This window comes from Calliphora vicina, chromosome 2 (assembly GCF_958450345.1).
Source record: "Calliphora vicina chromosome 2, idCalVici1.1, whole genome shotgun sequence".
Taxonomy (NCBI): domain Eukaryota; kingdom Metazoa; phylum Arthropoda; class Insecta; order Diptera; family Calliphoridae; genus Calliphora; species Calliphora vicina.
The window spans coordinates 77,633,683-77,645,305 of NC_088781.1; positions in this window are offsets into that span (position 1 = coordinate 77,633,683).

Below are 11,623 nucleotides of genomic sequence, written 5' to 3' on the forward strand. Positions count from 1 at the left end.
CATGTACAAGTGCTCATGACAGATCGAAGCTATGCATAAAATGTGGAGTTAGTGGACATATAGCAAAGGACTGCGCTAGCAAACCAGAATGTATGTTCTGTAAACAAGTGGAAAACGCGGATACAGACCACGTAGCAGGGAGTGGAAGATGTCCTGTTTTTAAACAGGCACTCAATAGAATGCGAAAATGAGACTAGTGCAACTAAATCTCAACCATTGTCAGGCGGCACAGGACCTACTTTCGCATATTATCTACGAAACACGTGTTGATGTCGCCATTATCAGCGAGCAGTATAGAGACATGAGAAGTACTGTATGGGTGAAGGACTCAACTGGTAAAGCTGCTATTTGGGCATGCGGAAACAGAGCAATAGAGGAAATATCTGAAAGCACAGGAGACGGATTCGTAAGAGCTAAAATTGGAGGCATACATATCTACAGCTGTTATGCTCCTCCAAGCGCAACAATAGTGCAGTTTGAGCAGATGTTAGATCACCTGCTAAGAGACTCGGATCATCACAATCCAAAAATTATAGCGGGCGACTTCAACGCGTGGGCTGTTGAATGGGGAAGCCGAAAAACTAACACCAGAGGACGCATTCTACTAGAGGCTTTTTCCGGGCGAAACCTAGTGCTGGCAAATAATGGTAATACACCAACATTCAGTGCGAGGGGAGGGAGCTCAGTGGTGGATCTGACATTCATGAGTAGTTGCTTGGCAAGAGATATGGAGTGGATAGTCAGCGATCAATACACCCACAGTGACCACCAGGCTATTATACTATCAATTAATAACATAGATAGAACCAATTTCCATAGAGAGAGAAATAGCGCAAAGTATATTGGCTGGGCTTCTAAGAGACTCAACAAGGAAGCATTCATCCAGGAATTCGTTACCAACTCGGATCTGAATGGTACAGCAACGGAGATGGCAAAACAGGTTTCATCAAGACTAAAAAGAGCATGTGATACTGCAATGCCAAAAAGAAGAATGTCAAAAAATCGTCCCCCAAATTATTGGTGGAATTCGGAAATCAGTAATCTCAGGGCGGCGTGTCTGAGAGCCAGAAGACGAACAAAAAGATTTAGAAACCGACCAGAATTTGACGAAATTTGTCGTGAATACCAAATCGCAAGACGTGAATTCCAACATGCAATCATAAGGAGCAAGAGGAACAGTTTTAAACAGATCTGCCTGGAAGCCAATTCAGATCCATGGGGAAAAGCCTACCGTGTTGTCACCTCTAGACTTAAGGGGAAAAAATCCCCCCAACCTAGCTGCCCTCTACTACTAGATAAAATAGTTAAGGTCTTGTTTCCACAACACACGAACACCATAACTAATATAGGAAGAATAAACCCAATCGAAAATATATCTTTGACAACCGAAGAAGAACTTATCAAAATAGCGGATAAAATTGGAGATAAGAAAGCACCCGGACCAGACTGCATCCCAAACAATGCGCTGAAGTTAGCAATTAAAACATCAACCAAAACATTCGTTGATTTATTTAATCAATGCCTTAAGGAAGGAGTTTTTCCTAACGCCTGGAAAAGGCAAACACTAGTGCTCATCCCAAAGCCTAATAAATGCCCTGGAGATCCCTCAGCGTATAGACCGATATGTCTTCTCGACACGAATGGGAAAATACTAGAAAAAGTTATATATAACCGACTGCTACCAATTGTAGAGGAAAAAGAAGGTCTGTCAAACCGACAATATGGATTCAGAAAGGCAAGATCAACTATAGATGCAATACGGATGGTTACAGCAACGGCTCGAACAGCAGTAGAAGGTAAAGGTGCAAACAGGAAATATTGTGCAATAATAACTCTTGATGTAAAGAATGCGTTTAACTCAGCAAATTGGGGGAGAATAATTGAAACATTATGCAGACTCGGAATACCAGATTACCTAACACGGATGATAAGAAGTTATTTCACAAACAGACAGCTGTGCTACCACACCGACGATGGAATAAAAACGTACAATATTACCGCAGGCGTTCCACAAGGTTCGGTACTTGGCCCTTTACTGTGGAACATTATGTACAACGATGTCCTTATGCTTAATATTCCAGAAGAAGCAAATATAATAGGCTTTGCAGATGATATTGCAGTAACAATTGCAGCAAGACACTTGGATGAAGTGGAACTGATATCTAATGAAGTAGTATGGACTATTAGAAATTGGATGAAATGTGCTGGATTAGAGTTAGCAGAACATAAAACCGAAGTAGTTTTAATTACTAGTCGGCGAAAAAGGGAATACATGAATGTAGTAATAGGAGATCATCAGGTGAAATCGAAAAATCATCTAAAATACCTTGGAGTTATAATAGATGCAAGACTAAACTTTAAAGCACACATCGAATACGTCCATAAAAAGGCTTCAAATGTTAGAGCGGCTCTGGAAAGAATGATGCCGAATGTAGGTGGACCAAAGCAATACAAACGGAAAATAATATCCACAGTGGTCAGCTCTGTGATCCTTTACGGTGCTCCCATATGGTCAGGAGCCCTCCAAGCAAAATGCACAGCAAGAAAATTGGTATCAGTATATAGGCTATCAACTCTACGTGTATGCTGCTCCTTCCGAACGACTTCTGAAGATGCAGCCTACGTCATATCTGGAATGATCCCTATAGAAATTTTGGCAGAGGAATCTAAACGAGTATACGAATCCAGGATAGGTGCAGAGCAAAGATGTACACGTAAACTCGAGAGAGAACTATCAATAAGATTATGGCAGAATAGATGGGAAGAAAGCCGCAAAGGAAGGTGGACTTTCAGATTAATACCCAAAATAGAGGTATGGCTGAACAGAAGATATGGCGAAGTAAATTACTACCTAACGCAGTTTCTATCTGGACATGGAGGCTACAGAAGCTACCTGTACCGATTTGGACTGGACGATTCCCCGGAATGTCCACACTGCCCAAACCAAGCGGAAGATCCAGAGCATGTTATGTTCGACTGTCCACGTTTTGTACAGGACCGTCAAATGGCTGAAGAAGTGGTTGGAAGACAATTAAATACTCAAAACATTGTTGAGAATATGCTACATAATAGGGAAAATTGGGACGCAATAGACAAGATGATAAAACGTATCCATGAGAATCTTAGGATGGAAGAGAAACTCAGACGAGAATCTACGATAAGAGACACATAGCCTAACAAAGGCTATCCCGCCCTGCGACGCAATATCTTTATAGACAGTTCCGTAGGGATTTAGGATGACGAAGGAGGTGCTTTAGTCGGTATGAATCCGACATAATCCGTTGGTATTATTAAATCACGGATATCTATGCAAGATTTACACCTGCCTAATGAAAAAAAAAAAAAAAAAAAAAAAAAAAAAAAAAAAAATACATACATACATACATACATACATACATACATACATACATACATACATACATACATACATACATACATACATACATACATACATACATACATACATACATACATACATACATACATACATACATACATACATACATACATACATACATACATACATACATACATACATACATACATACATACATACATACATACATACATACATACATACATACATACATACATACATACATACATACATACATACATACATACATACATACATACATACATACATACATACATACATACATACATACATACATACATACATACATACATACATACATACATACATACATACATACATACATACATACATACATACATACATACATACATACATACATACATACATACATACATACATACATACATACATACATACATACATACATACATACATACATACATACATACATACATACATACATACATACATACATACATACATACATACATACATACATACATACATACATACATACATACATACATACATACATACATACATACATACATACATACATACATACATACATACATACATACATACATACATACATACATACATACATACATACATACATACATACATACATACATACATACATACATACATACATACATACATACATACATACATACATACATACATACATACATACATACATACATACATACATACATACATACATACATACATACATACATACATACATACATACATACATACATACATACATACATACATACATACATACATACATACATACATACATACATACATACATACATACATACATACATACATACATACATACATACATACATACATACATACATACATACATACATACATACATACATACATACATACATACATACATACATACATACATACATACATACATACATACATACATACATACATACATACATACATACATACATACATACATACATACATACATACATACATACATACATACATACATACATACATACATACATACATACATACATACATACATACATACATACATACATACATACATACATACATACATACATACATACATACATACATACATACATACATACATACATACATACATACATACATACATACATACATACATACATACATACATACATACATACATACATACATACATACATACATACATACATACATACATACATACATACATACATACATACATACATACATACATACATACATACATACATACATACATACATACAAGAGAGCCAAAACGAAACATAGACGAAAATGCACTCCCAAAATTACCTACTCCGAAAAGGTCCAAGCAAAATCCCCTGAAGAAGAATCCAACGGAAAAACCACCTGCAGATGAAACAGATAGAAACCCAAATGCCAATAATGAAAGCAACGAGTGGATAGCGGTTAACAAGAAGAGAAGGATGAAAACGAGACTCCGTAAACCTAAGCCGGATACGATGATAATATCAGTAAAAGAGGATATTTCATACGCAGATATCTTAAAGAAAATCAGATCTGATCCTGAACTGAAGGAGCTAGGGGATGAAGTGAACAAAGTTCGCAGAACTCAGAAAGGAGACCTACTTCTCGAGCTGAAGGCTGGAAATAAGGACGTAGCCGAAAAATTCAACGAAAAAATTGAAACGGCGCTCAATGGATCCGTTGAAGTGAGGACCCGTAAAGAAGAGACGGTGATAGAATGCAAAGACATGGACGACATCACCACGAAATTGGAAATATGTCAAGCCTTAAGCAAGGCTCTGGATATACCTGTAATGAAGGAAGCAAGTGTCAGATCAATTCGAAAGTCGTACGGGGGAACCCAAATAGCCAAGATAAGTCTCCCAACTGAAACAGCTAGGAGGGCTCTTAATCTGAACAAGATTAAAATTGGGTGGTCTGTATGCCGTATAAGGGAGGCAATAACACTTACCAAATGCTACAGATGCCTAGAGTTTGGACATATCTCCAAATTATGCAAATCAGAAGTGGATAGATCTCATCTCTGCATAAAATGTGGACTAGAGGGTCATATTGCAAAAAACTGCGAGGGTGAGGCATGCTGCATACTCTGCAAATCCAATGGAAATCCGGAACTGATGCACGCGGCAGGAAGCTATAGGTGTCCTGTTTTCAAAAAGGCGTTAAGCGAGAGATTTAAATGAAATTCATCCAACTCAATACAAACCACTGTGTTGCTGCCCAAGAGCTTTTATATCAGACAATCCTCGAATTGAAAATAGATGCTGCAATAATATGCGAACAGTACAAGAACCTCGAAAGAAACGTCTGGGAAAGCGACTCATCAGGCAGAGCGGCAGTGTGGGCCTGTGGAAACAAGGCCATAGAACAAGGCATGAAACACAAACAGGAAGGCTATGCTAGAGCAAAAATTGGAGGTATACTCATATACAGCTGTTACATATCACCCAATGCACCACTGGATGAATTCGAGAGATGCATAGACAACTTAGTAAACGACGCTTTTCAACACAACCAGATCATCATAGGGGGCGACTTTAATGCATGGGCAGTAGATTGGGGCAGCCAAAGAACTAATGAAAGGGGTAGGATTCTCCTCGATGCATTCTCTAGACTTGATGTAGTACTTGCAAACAAAGGAGTAGCTTATACATTTAGAAGAGCAGGGTACGGTTCAGTTGTGGACATAACATTTGTAAGTACTGCACTTGCAAACAACATGGATTGGGAAGTGAGCGAGCAATACACACACAGTGATCACCAGGCAATTATTTTCACCATAAAGCCAAATAATGCGTCAATAGCACCCTCATGTAAACCCACAACTCAGGGCTGGGCGAAAGAGAAACTCGACGAGGCCACCTTCGCGGAGATATTTGTACACTACCATATTGAGGACGGTACGGCAGCAGACATGGCAACACAAATCACGGAGGCATTAAAAACTGCCTGTGATGCATCCATGCCAAGAAAGAGATCCAGCTAAAGGAGGAAGGAGAATTATTGGTGGAACGACAATATAGCCGATCTAAGAAGAGAATGCTTCAAAACCAGGCGAAAATACCAACGAAGTAGGGGCATGCATGACTTTCTTACAAATAAAGACAACTACCATCAAGCTAGAAAATGCTTACAAGATGCAATAAACCACAGTAAGGCTGAGAGCTTTAAAAAACTCTGCGACGAGGCCGACACTAACCCCTGGGGAAACGCTTACCGTGTGGTAATGTCAAAATTGAAGGGGAAAAAGTCACCTCAAATTACATGTCCCAGTCTCATTAAGGAAATAGTAACGGTTTTATTCCCAGAAGGCGAATCATATATAGACCAAGAAACACCAGCATACCAAGGCGAAATAGTTGTTACAAAGGAGGAAATACTTAACCTGTGTTCAAGAATTGGAGATAATAAGGCGCCAGGCTTAGACTTCATCCCAAATAGAGCCTTGAAAATTGCTCTAAAGTCAAGACCAGAACTATTTATAAAACTGTTTAAAAACAGCCTGAAGGAGGGTAAATTCCCAAACAGTTGGAAAAAACAAAAGCTCATCCTGATTCCTAAACCAGGCAAAGTACTTGGTGAACCACAGTCATATAGACCTATATGTCTTCTTGATACGCTAGGAAAATGCTTGGAAAGAATTATCTATACTAGGCTACTGGAGGCCGTTGAGGCGGTACATGGCCTATCTGATAGACAATATGGCTTCAGAAAATCAAAATCAACGACAGACGCGGTTAACCTGGTAATCGATTTAGCCAGAAAGGCAATAAAAGGGAAAGGCAAAAACAGAAAATACTGTGCAATCATCACACTGGATATAAAAAACGCTTTCAACTCTGCCGGATGGAAACATATAATCTCATCCCTGAGAGACATGAATGTACCTGCGTATCTAATTAAGATAATCAAGGACTACTTCTCCAACAGAACTTTGTGGTTCGAAACCGATAAGGGATTTGAATCATATAGCGTTACATCAGGAGTTCCTCAGGGCTCGGTCTTAGGTCCACTTCTGTGGAATATTATGTATAATGGCATATTCAACCTGCAAATTCCAGAGGAGGCAACAATTGTAGGATTCGCAGACGACGTTGCAATTCTAGTTACAGCTCGAAATCTTGGCGAAGTACAAATCTATGCGAATGAAGCAATCAGATCGATAAAGGAGTGGCTTACGACAATGAACCTGCACTTGGCAGAGCAAAAGACTGAGTCAGTGCTTATAAGCGCAAAGAGAAAAATAGAAACCTTAACGATTAAAGTCGGTTCAACCGAAATTACTTCATCAGAAGCCATAAAGTACTTGGGCATAATGGTTGATAGAAGGCTCACCTTCACCAAGCACCAGGAATACGCATGCAAAAAAGCTGCTGGGGTGGCAAATGCACTAGCAAGAATGATGCCTAATATAGGTGGACCGCGCCAAAGTCGCCGTTTATTAATATCAAGTGTTTGCAATGCAGTTCTACTCTACGGGGCACCAATTTGGGAAAATGCACTAAGAAATTCCGCCAAAAAATCGATGATGTCAATACATAGAAGGTGTTGCTTAAGAGTATGTAGTGGCTTTAGAACCATCTCCATGGAAGCAGCGAGTGTTGTATCGGGAACTATCCCCATAGACTTGACTGCTAATGAATTAGCGTATACATATAATGAGATTAAAAGAAACCCAGAGGCATCCAGAAGAGGCCTACGTCAGGATGAGAGAGAGAAGACTATTGCGGAGTGGCAGAGAAGATGGGAAAATTCGGCTAAAGGCCGTTGGACATATAAATTGATCCCCCGAATTGATAAATGGTTGAAGCGCAAGCACGGACAGGTGAACTATAATTTGACCCAATTCCTTACAGGGCATGGTTGCTATAGAAGCTATTTGTACCGTTTTGGACACGACAATTCTCCCGTATGTCCGCAATGTCCCGAAGAAGATGAAACGGCAGAACATGTCACATTTGCATGTCCGAGATTTCTTGGACAGAGAAGTATACTCCAATCCTTTATTGGGGAAACCCTAAATCCAGAAAACATAATCGATGTTATGCTAAAATCAGAGGAGAGCTGGGCCGCAGTGAACACGTATGTAAGCGGCATACATCAAGCACTTCGTGAAGCAGAGGAACATCGTAAATCTGCAGAAAGGCGACAGTTAGAGCACAGCTGACACGAGTAGCAGCGAAAGTTGACACTCCCCGCGAAGTAATATCCGTCGACAGTCCCGCGGGGTGGGTGAGTAGATGGAGGTGGTTTTAGTCGGTATGAATCCGACATACCCAATTCGGGACCTATGCAAGGTTTCCACCTCCAATAAAAAATATCCGTCGACAGTCCCGCGGGGTGGGTGAGTAGATGGAGGTGGTTTTAGTCGGTATGAATCCGACATACCCAATTCGGGACCTATGCAAGGTTTCCACCTCCAATAAAAAATAAAAAAAAAAAAAAAAAAAAAAAAAAAACATACATACATACATACATACATACATACATACATACATACATACATACATACATACATACATACATACATACATACATACATACATACATACATACATACATACATACATACATACATACATACATACATACATACATACATACATACATACATACATACATACATACATACATACATACATACATACATACATACATACATACATACATACATAGACCCCGCTCGAATATTCACAAGGATATTCACACGATTACTCGTCAAATACAAGCATTGTACCTGCAGGCCTCAGATGAGGTAAATGCTCCTGATGAGGGTAAAAGTGCACATGCAAAAACTGGCAAACCCGTACTGGTTAACACGGAAACCCAAACAGAGGAAATAGTATGGCCGAAGCCATCTCAAATAGGAACTCCAAAACGGAAGAGAGAAAACACAACTTTCAGCCCAAAGGAGAACAAACCTAAAAAGAAAAAGGATACCATACGGAAAGAAACGGATAATGAAGTAGAAACTCCCAAATCGAGCAAAACCATAGCCGAACCATCAGAGAAGGATAAGGCCAACGCTGACTGGGTCAAAGTTCGTCCAAAAGCTAAAAAGAGGAAGAAATCAACTAAAACAATGAGTAGTCGAAAATCAGCCAGGCCAGATGCCCTTGTTATTCAAACATGTGGGGATATCTCGTATGCTGACATACTTAAGAAGGTAAAAAGTGACCCTAATTTAGATATACTTGGCCAAAATGTCAATAATATAAGGAAAACTGCGAAAGGTGAATTACTCCTGGAACTAAACAAACCTGCTCATCAGAACACATGTGAATTTAGACACAAGATTGAAGAAGTCCTTGGCACGACGGCAGAAGTCCGAGCATTGACCCACGAAATAGCTCTCGAGATAAGAGATATTGACGAGGTCACTGATAGACAAGATGTACTCGATGCATTGGTGAACTTTTCCGAGGAATTCGAGATTCTATCACTTTCTGCAATTAAATCTTTGCGGAAGGCTTATGGGGGTACACAAACGGCCACCATTTGCCTAAGTGCAGGATTGGCAAACCGGATGTTGGAAGCTGACAAGATCCGCATTGGATGGGTTCGGTGTCGAATACAGACGACTATATACGCGAACAAGAGGTAGACCAGAAAACGAAAGTCATCACCAAACGTATAAGGCTAAGAGAAAATCGCTCAAATTATCAATACGCAGAAGTAAGAGAAGATATTTCCTCCAAATTTGTGATGACCTTGAGGATAACCCATGGGGACTTGCTTATAAATTGGTAACAAAGAAACTTAAATGTTTCAACTCATCAGCTACTACAGAGGAGTCAGCACTTAAGAAAATTGTAGAACATCTTTTCCCTCCTGGGAGGCCGACTACTTGGGATCATCCCACTCGTGAAGATACATATTACTACCCTCCCGTGACATATGCTGAAATCGAGGAAGCAATATTGAAATTTAAGGACAAAAAAGCCCCAGGATTGGACTGTATCCCAAACCTGGTCCTAAAAGAGGCATTTAAATGTTGCCCAGATCAATTCACATCCCTCATAAATGGGTGTCTGAAGCGAGCGATCTTTCCATCAATGTGGAAAAAACAGAAACTTGTTTTATTGCCAAAACAAGGGAAACCCCTAGCCGATCCGTCCTCTTATCGACCGCTCTGCATGATAGACACAAGCGGAAAACTATTAGAGAGCATCATCTGCAAAAGGTTGCAAACTTTTATCGAAGCCGTCGGTGGTCTATCGGATAACCAATTTGGTTTCAGGAAAGCGAGATCAACTGTCAATGCCATTAACGTTGTTGTAGAAACAGCATATAAGGCAATTGAAGGCAAGTGCTGGAGGAATGGAGCAAAGGAGTACTGCGTTGTGGTAACTCTAGATATAAAAAATGCTTTCAATACTGCGAACTGGGAAGTCATAGTAAACGCTCTTACTAGATTGAATATCCCGCCATATTTGTTGGCCTTGATAAAGGACTACTTCCGAAACAGAATCCTCATCTACGATACTGATAGGGGAACAGAACAGTACAGAGTTTCGATGGGCGTTCCCCAGGGATCAGTTCTTGGTCCCTTGTTATGGAACGTGATGTACGACGGTGTTTTAAGGCTAAAGCTACCCGAAAGGGTTTCAATCGTTGGTTTTGCGGATGATATAGCATTAGTGTGTGTGGCAAAAGACCTACAGGAAGCAGAAACGGTTACCAATGCAAGTATACAAATCGTGCGATCCTGGTTGTGCTCCGTGGAACTAACCTTAGCTGACCATAAGACTGAAGCGATACTAGTTAGTAGTCGTAAATCCAGGGAAACGTTAACACTCAATATTGGAACATGTTGTATACAGACGAAGCCTTTTCTCAAGTATCTCGGTATTATGATTGACTGTCGTCTCTCGTTTAAGGATCATCTACAGTATGTAAGCTCTAAGGCCAAGGAAACATGTCTGAGGTTATCCAGAATAATGCCGAACACAAGGGGTCCAAAATATCTACAAAGGAAACTGTTAACTGAGGTCGTGAAAAGCACAATCCTTTATGCATCTTCCATATGGTCAGACTCGTTGAAGTTTGCATCCTATGCAAAACTTCTTACCTCTATTTATAGGCTTTCTGCCTTGCGTGTGTGCTGTGCCTTCCGCACCGTTTCAGATGAGGCAGCTTTTGTTATTGCTGGTATAATGCCAATAGACATTCAAGCTCGGGAATCGGTATATGCGACACCAACTG